The following is an 8,269-nucleotide window of genomic DNA, read 5'->3' as shown; positions in this document are numbered from 1 at the left end:
CCTAGTCCCTCATCCTCTGTCTCCTGTCTTTGTTTCTTATTCCCTGACCTTTGTGTTAGGATTCTGCCACTCCTCTAGCTGCACGACCGACCGTACATACAAAGTTCAGTAGCTAAGTAAGGGGTCTTACATCATCTGTGTCTGTGCGCCACATGATTATGTAATGCATGCGCTGTCATCAAGCAATCTGCACATTTGTGGCTTAGCTCCATAAGCCTACCTGTGCAGGGGAATCCTTAAAAAGCTGGACACAGCCTCCTCCCCTTTCCTTTTGCTGCCTCCTCCTGCCTCCTCTCCCTCCGCACTGCCCCAGACCTGGCCACGCTCTTTTCTGTCCTCCCGTTCCTCCTAATAAAGTTCTGATACTAAGTTGCCTCTTGCCTGGTGCCTCGTGACCTTTCTCCAACGGTAACCAGTGCACTTATTTTTTAAAACCAACACTCCCTCTGGAGGAAATACATTTCCTTTGTACTCTTGGGATACCTTGGTCCAGTCCTTGAGTATCTGGACCCTTAGCTAGGTCACCAGAAGTGTTCTGCACCTGGTGTAGGTCATCTAAGTTCACTAATATTTGTGACATTAGAGTCTGGTACAAACTGCTTCATACAGCCCTAAATGGGGTTGTACCCTCAGAAGCTGGGGCGATCAGATGCAATTGTGCATTTTTCTCAAGATATCCTTGGAGTGTTCTAGATAGCTGGTGCTGGTGAAAGGGTAGTATAGACAGACTATTTGACTGAAAGTTCCTTTGCTCAAGGCAGGGAGGACACAAGGCAGCACCCAGCAGGCCTCAGCATGGCAAACATGGTGTCAGCAGGTCATGTGCTCCCACTTCCTTCCCTTGCTAAACCGGCAGATTCTCTCATTCAGACACTTTCATGTTCCTGAAGTTAGCCACCAAGGTCTATTCATTTATTTGGCCAATTCCTTATGCCCATCTCAATCCTGAGGCTGATCACCAAGGTCCAGCAATCGGCGATGACAGACAGACACAGACACAAGATGCTGTGAAACTGTTGCAATTTTACTGAAGTGATTTGTGGTTTATAAACAGTCAAATGAGGAACTGATCATGAGGCAAACAGCAAGGCAGAGGTACACAGTGTCTAAATTTGTTCTGATGATTAAACATAAAAGCCCCAGGATTTTTAGAAACATCATGTCCCCTCCCGTGAGGTATCCTGTGGTGGTCAGGCGCTGTCTAGCAGATCTTTGCCAGAGTATGTCTCACGGGCCAAGTTGTTCCTTTCCCTCAAGTAGATTATTAAACTTAGTTATATAGTCCGTCCAAAGGTTTTTGCCCATCTCATAATGTGTGGCTGTATAGATCTTAATATTCTAGATCTTGTCATTCTATCATAAAGGCACCAAGGCTTTCTGTTTCTAGCTAATCGTTCCATAAAAGGCAATGAACTCCATCTGACCCTTTTTCCATCATGATTTACCCATCTCACTCCTTTTGAATCATATTTTCCTGTAAATGAAAGGGGCTCCAGGTAATTCCCATGTCTGGGATGATACCGTGGAGGAGTCCACCATCCGTCCTTAATCAAGTACTGTACAACTTCCCCATCTCTTTTAGTGGGAATTGCCAGTGCTGCTAACTCTTTTTCCCTGGAATCCTGATGACTCGAGTGGGGATTGTCTATGAGTTGTTGAATGTTTACCTGTAATATTTTTTCACTTTGAGTGGTGGGCTCATTTATCATGAGCTCTGCTTGCTCAATGCCATCTAGCAATTTTTTTTATACTCTTGGAAGATTTTTTTAACTCTTGCTTGAAGGCTTTGGCCAACGGGGGTATTGCAATGTTTCATTATTATCAGGAACATCGAGAGGCCGTTTAGGGCCTGGCAGTGTGCAGAAGGAAGAGATAGTGATAGCACAGAGAAAGAACAGTGCTCCAGTCATTCACTTTGAGGGACAGCGTCTTCTTGGAAGTCCTCCATCAGGAAGCATCACACGAGCTGATTGCCAAGGAACCGCTGGAGGGCTATCCCCGTGGGGCTCGACCCCCTCCTTTCCTGGCGACCACCAGATCAATGGCATTTGTCACACAGGTGACAGCGCCGTGGGTGTGGCAGTTCCCGGTTTTTTGTTTTTAAGATGCAAGGGGAAGATGTTGCTCTGGACCGAGTTCACAGACTTGGACAACACTCTAAAAAGACAAGGAAAGAGAAGAACAACACAAAGAACCACTACTGCCAATATCCCAATGAGAACAAAATATTGAATCCAATCCAAAGGATTCAGAGCCCTTATGCTCTCCTAAATGCTGGAGGCCAGTGATTTTAAGTTGCCTGAATTTAAATGTCCTTGACTCATGGCTGAAATATCCTTTTGCAGAGCCTCAAAGTCATAAGTGATATCAGTATCTTTCCAAACTCCCAACAAATGTGCTTTTATTTTATCCCAATCATGAGACTGATTATAGGGAAGTGGAGTAAGGCATATATCCTTAAATTCAGCATGACATCTAGTCTCCAATTGTCTCTTATTATTATCAATGTCTTGACCCAGAGAAAGCACCACTTCCTCTAAAACATTGAGCTTTGCTTCTAATTTTTGATCAATTAACACCTGTTTCGACAAAGCATAAGAAAAATTCTTATTCAAACTATTAACAAAAGGAGCAGTATGCATTTCCTTAACAAGAGCAGTTGTAGCAACAGCAAAAGATGTTACAATAGAGATAAGTGCAGTTATTCCAAGAATGAGGGCAGCAACAAATCTTTTTGGTCTCAAAAGAGCATGAATATCCTCCAAGACTTTCAAGGCTGAGTTATCATTCCAAGACATGTTTTCAAGTTTCACAGGCAACATAACAAAAGCCAGGCGTTTTACAAGAAACATAACGTTCAGACCATCTCATATCCTAGGCTCAAGGCAGTTGGTAAGCACACAGGCATAACAGTGAACTTTAAAGGAAGGTCCATTCTTGGTGATGTTGACCTGAGTGTTGTGACCAAGTAAAAATCCAAAAGGATATGAGACGCATGCCCTGACAGGAAAAGGTGATAATCTGGTCTCATTTGGCCTTTTTTGAGAGACTACCCCTGAGGCAGCAATTGCTCTGAAAAGTCCTGGATGAGATTTCGTGATTCCTGTATGAGGGTCTCTAGAGACCCAGACAGGGTCTACATATCCAGGGGAAGACCATCTAGTAATTTGTTCGCCATGATCATTAAATTTATACCCATGAAATTTAGTAGAAGAATATTGCTTAATATAATCATTATATTTCTTCTCCCTCGAGGAGGAAAAAAAAATCTCAAATTTCTATAGAAGTATAACCGGAAGGAGAAAACAGCAGAATGGGGAAAGCCACAAGTAAGCCAGACAGGAAAAGCAGTAACACTGCTGTCCCAGAATTGATCTAAATCTCTGTATTTCTGAATACAAGAGGCAAGAGGCATGAAATCAACAGTTTCAATTTTTTCATCAAAAAGAGGAGATCCCAGAGTTAAAAGATTAGTTTCCCACATCTATCTGGCCCCATAAGACTTACTAGGCTTTTTTGGAGCGTCAGTGAGAAAAGTGAGCTAGCTGAGCTGTAAACATCAGCTCGGAGCCACCCCTTGCAATGGCAGGCAGATCGGGAGTGAATCCAAACGTCCTTTAAAGGTTATATAATCAGAGACGCTTGGCCTGTCGTCAGAGTCTCGGAACCCCCCGAGAATTTCTGTGTTGTTAGTAAGGCAAGCATAGCAAGAAAAACATGTGCGGGAGTCGCAGGGGACCCCCACGTGCGTAACCAACTCAACAGCCTGTTTTGACAAATGCTTAATCTGAGTCCAAGTTGGTAGTGGTCTCGGCAAAATCGAAAGTGTCTTTGTCTTTTGTTCTACTCGCCGCTTCTGCAGCTTCCTCTTTTTCTGTTGACTCCTCTTTTGTCTCTGAAGGAGCTGATCTGATGAGTCTGTTTGGGATCCAGATGGGGGAGTCCACATCCTGTGGAAACACACAAGCATACCCTCGTCCCAAGGTTATCAGGACGTCTGGTCCCTTTCATTGACCTGAAAGTAGATCCTTCCACAAGACTTGTGGGAGAGGAGACTTTACCGTTCTTTCCCAGTGTCTCTGGGCCGGTGTTATGTCTTCCTGATCTGCATTGACATGATTAAGCACAAATAGAGCATGTGCAAGAAGATGATGTGGAGAAAAATAAGGATTGGAGTTCTGCAACCTTTTAAGTTGCAATTTCAAAGTCTGATGGGCCCGTTCCATGATGGCCTGCCCCTGAGGGTTATAAGGGACTCCTGTTATGTGGTGTATATGCAATTGGGCCATCAACTGTTCAAAAGGCTTTGATATATACGCAGGTCCATTGTCAGTTTTAAGCTGTTTTGTTTTTCCCAGAACTGTGAGACATTGAGTGATGTGTTGAGCCACATCCTTAAATGCTTCCCCAGTATGGGCCGAAGCATAGATGAAATGAGAAAATGTGTCTACTGTAACATGCACAGACCCCAGTTTTCCAAAGCTAGGTATGTGTGTGATATCCATCTGCCACAAAACTCCTGTGGCTTTAAGCCTCTAGGGTTTACCCCCACCTTTGGCCCTCCTCCACTGGGAGGGCCACGTTGACATTCCCGAACTATCTGTCACGCCTGTTCTCTAGTTAGTGGGACATTTGTCTTAAAGCATTCTGATGATGCAAAGCGTGACTTTCCTGTGCTTCTGTAATAGTGAGTACATACATTCTTGTTAGCTGATCAGCCAAGTGATTGCCCTTGACCAGTGGTCCAGGCAACTGAGTATAACCTCTTATGTGAGAGACATATATCTTATTACTCCTTTTTCTGATGGTTTGCTGCAGGTTTTTTAATAGTGCCAGGATAACGGAATGTCCTGACAGCAAGGCTGTCTCTATAGCAGGAAATAAGTTTACCACATATTTGAATCTGTGTAAAGGTTACAAGGTTGGTGGAAAGTCTGCAAGGCCAAGATGACTGCGTATATTTCTGCTTGCTGAGCAGAAGCACCTTTCACTTCCCTTACTATTGGTTGTTTTCCTTCAACATAGACCACAGACCTTCCATTTGACGAGCCATCTGTAAATATAGTGACTGCTCCAGACAGCAGTTGTCTAGAACATATCCCTGTGAATATTACAGCTATTTCCTTAAAAAACTCTATTAAAGGATGTTTTGGGAAATGAAACTTTATTTGGCCTGAGAATCCTTGTAAAGTGACCATCCAGACATCATCATTTTGCAATAGGAATTCAAACTGTTCTTTATTATAGGGTATTATAATCTCTGGAACTTCTCTACCAAATAACTCTTTAGATCTAATACACCCCTTGCTAACTAATAAGGAACATAAATTGGGATATGATGCAAGGATTCTTTTCTGTACATGTGGAAGATGTAACCTCTCAAGAATTCCCTTTTGCCACAAGCATGCAGTAGGGGTATGTTCAGTGGCAAAAATAAGAAGCTGCCATGGGTCTGCATAATTTAACTGCTTGACTTTTGCAAGTTCCAATTTATCCTCTACTAACTGGAGAGCCTTTAGCTTCTGGGGTTATGGATCTTTGCCCCAGCCAGTGAGGTTTCAACGGGGGCGACCCACCTGTGGGAGCGAATGACAGGACAGGGGACACAAGAGACAGCAGCAAGACAGTATTCTGATCAAGCCACCAAACTTTATTTCTCTCCACATGGCTTATATAGCATAAGAGGGGAAGAGGCAGGAAGGAGGGAAGGGGAAGGGACGTGGAAGGAGTGCAGGACGTGGGAGACATGCAGGTCGTGCAACTGCCAGATGTCGGCTAAGGCCACTGGTCAGGGGCCATTTATTCTGTTGCTAGGCTACCTGACCATGGAATGCTCTTTACATTCGGTTGCCATGGCACCTGACTGTGGAATGTTCTTATCTTTGGGAGCCTCCGGTTAGCAAACAGGTGTTACTGCTCTGGGGAAGGGCAGTGGGCTTATGACTTGTTCCCTGGCCTAGCTAGTACTTTCCATGGTTCATGTTTGGTTCCTGACATCTTGTCCCTAATATCTCCCCCTTCTATACATATAGCAAAACAAAGAAAGGAGGCCCAAATGTTTCGCCGTGATTGGGGAGGGGTGACAGAGGCTCCATCCCTGATAAAAGTTCCATTGTTAATTGGTAGGTTCATGTAGGCATCCCCACATGTCCCGAAGGAAGCTGGAACGATGCAGTTTTTTACAGGGGGCGGGTTTTAATCTGGGAGGGAAGAGTATAGGGTCTGCATAACCGCCGTGCAATAGAGCATGTCATCCAAGGCACCCAGGATGGTGGAGCACTTTAGTCTCCCTGCCTTCTGCAGTCCTGGCTGCACCCTCAATCCCCTAAGCAGTGGGCTCCAGCTCCCAGGCACAGGTGCATCCTCCCCTGGGCAGAGGGGTCTGTGCTGATATGGAGTCTGTATCTGGTTCATCAAGACCACATTCACGGATGTCTAGGCGATGGTAATGAACCTGAATATGTTTTGCCTTAAGTTCAGCCAGCTGGCCGCGCACAAATTGAGTTAGTCGAGACAAAGCCCAAGGGCCGAATGTCAAGACAAGAATGAGGCCAACCAAGGGTCCCAGGAGGGACGGCAGGAGGGTGGTTAGCCAGGGAGATGTAGAGAACCAATTTTGGAACCAGCCTAGCTCTTGATCCCTCTCTTTTTTGCGCTTCTCTAAGCCTTCACGGACCTTTGCCATGCAATCTCTTGCTACTCCTGTGTGATCAGTATAGAAGCAACACTCTTCCTTAAGAGCGGCATAGAGGCCTCCTTGCTGTAAAAAGAGGAGGTCTAGCCCTCGGCGGTTTTGGAGGACCACCTCTGAAAGGGAGGTGAGGGAGGATTCAAGGGCGGAAATACCTCGCTCAAACTGTGCTATATCTTCATCTATGGAAATTCTAAACTCTGAATAATGTTGATTAGATAAGACCAGGGAGGCTATGCCCGTACCGGCCCCTGCAGCCCCCACCCCCAGGAGGACAGCTAAAGTGACTGCAGTCACAGGCTCCCCTTTCAAGCAATGGGGGCGCGCGAGGGCAGCTGTCTCTGCCAGAGTCTTCTCTTCCCATCTTCCGGAGAATTGATCTGGAGAATAATAGGTTAGCCTAGGGACAAGCTGAACCAATATGCAAAATAAGGGGGCAGAGGGATTATTTAAATGAAGAGAAATGCATAGTGTTAGGACATCAGTACAGGCCCACCAAGTATCATTGGCAGGGAGAAGATATCCAGACTTAAGGGAGGTACTTAGGTTGTCTGTGACATTGCAAAGTGGTTGATAAACAGGGGGAATGATAGCGCCTCGGGTGACAAGGCAGACGCCTGAGCCCATAATTTGGGAGAGTGTAAGGCGAGATGTGGGTGGCTGTTGCCAGCGATAATCATGTGGGTCAGTGGTTAGGGAGAAATCTAAATCAACAGCCACTTCTTCATAAAATGGTGGGGCAGAATGACAGCAAAGCCAGCAGGAGTCAACCAAATCAGGCTTAGAGGTATTAAGTACCTGGTAAGTTTTTTCGATAAGGGTGGTAATCATATCTTTGGTAGTTGGTGGGGGAGGTGGGAACGTGGGAGAAAAACCTGTGGATGTCTGAGATATATTGGTTGTAAGAAGGTCATTGTTGCCAAGAAGAGAGTTGGGACCGATGGCAACAGCATTAGGGGAATTAACAGGCTGTTTTAAAAGTTTGATGATAAAGGTGACACCTATATCTCTTCCTTACTAATACAGGCAAAGGCCCCAAATGAGGCTAGCCTCCCAGGCTGAATGAGCCTTCCTCTGCCCTCCCGGCTCTCTCCACCCTCTGCCTCTCACTGCACGCTCACACACACACACACACACACACACACACACACACACACACACACACAGAGCCAGAGCCGCTGGCTGCCTTCTCTTTTTTCAGCATTTTTCATTAATTGTCCCTTCTTGAGGAAAACAGTTACAACAGTCCTCTAAGTGACTAAAGAATTTTATGAGGTCCTTTTTTTATGAATCCTTATCCCTTGTGTCTGGAGGGCATCTTTAACGCCCTTTAGGAACAAGTCCTGAGAAGTTCCCTGTCCCATGGTGAAGTCTATACCTCAGACTCACCTCGTCCTTCCCGCTTTCCCCCCAGATCACCAGGACACTGAGTCGGGTGGTCTTGACGGGTGATCGCTTCAAATCTCCACCAGATGTCTGGACTTTCCTGGAGAAGGACGTTCAACTCCCGACAAGGTGAGGGTTGAGCCGCATGTTGGGCGCCAGATGCCCCGGCCAGCGGGGTTTCAACGGGGGGGG

At 45.7% G+C, this 8,269-nt stretch overlaps 1 long non-coding RNA gene across 1 annotated transcript; it reads right to left on the bottom strand.

The window, feature by feature from the left end:
• Window positions 1–2,013: 2,013 nt before the first annotated feature.
• Window positions 2,014–8,269, bottom strand: LOC118583157. The gene is made up of 2 exons (XR_004944828.1): window positions 8,081–8,269; window positions 2,014–3,950 (listed from the first exon to the last, which is right to left on the bottom strand). It is a non-coding gene; the product is annotated as an uncharacterized LOC118583157 (long non-coding RNA).

Source organism: Onychomys torridus, chromosome 4, assembly GCF_903995425.1.
Source record: "Onychomys torridus chromosome 4, mOncTor1.1, whole genome shotgun sequence".
Taxonomy (NCBI): domain Eukaryota; kingdom Metazoa; phylum Chordata; class Mammalia; order Rodentia; family Cricetidae; genus Onychomys; species Onychomys torridus.
Note: the sequence above shows the minus strand (reverse complement) of the source record. Positions and strands in the feature narration are given on the sequence as shown.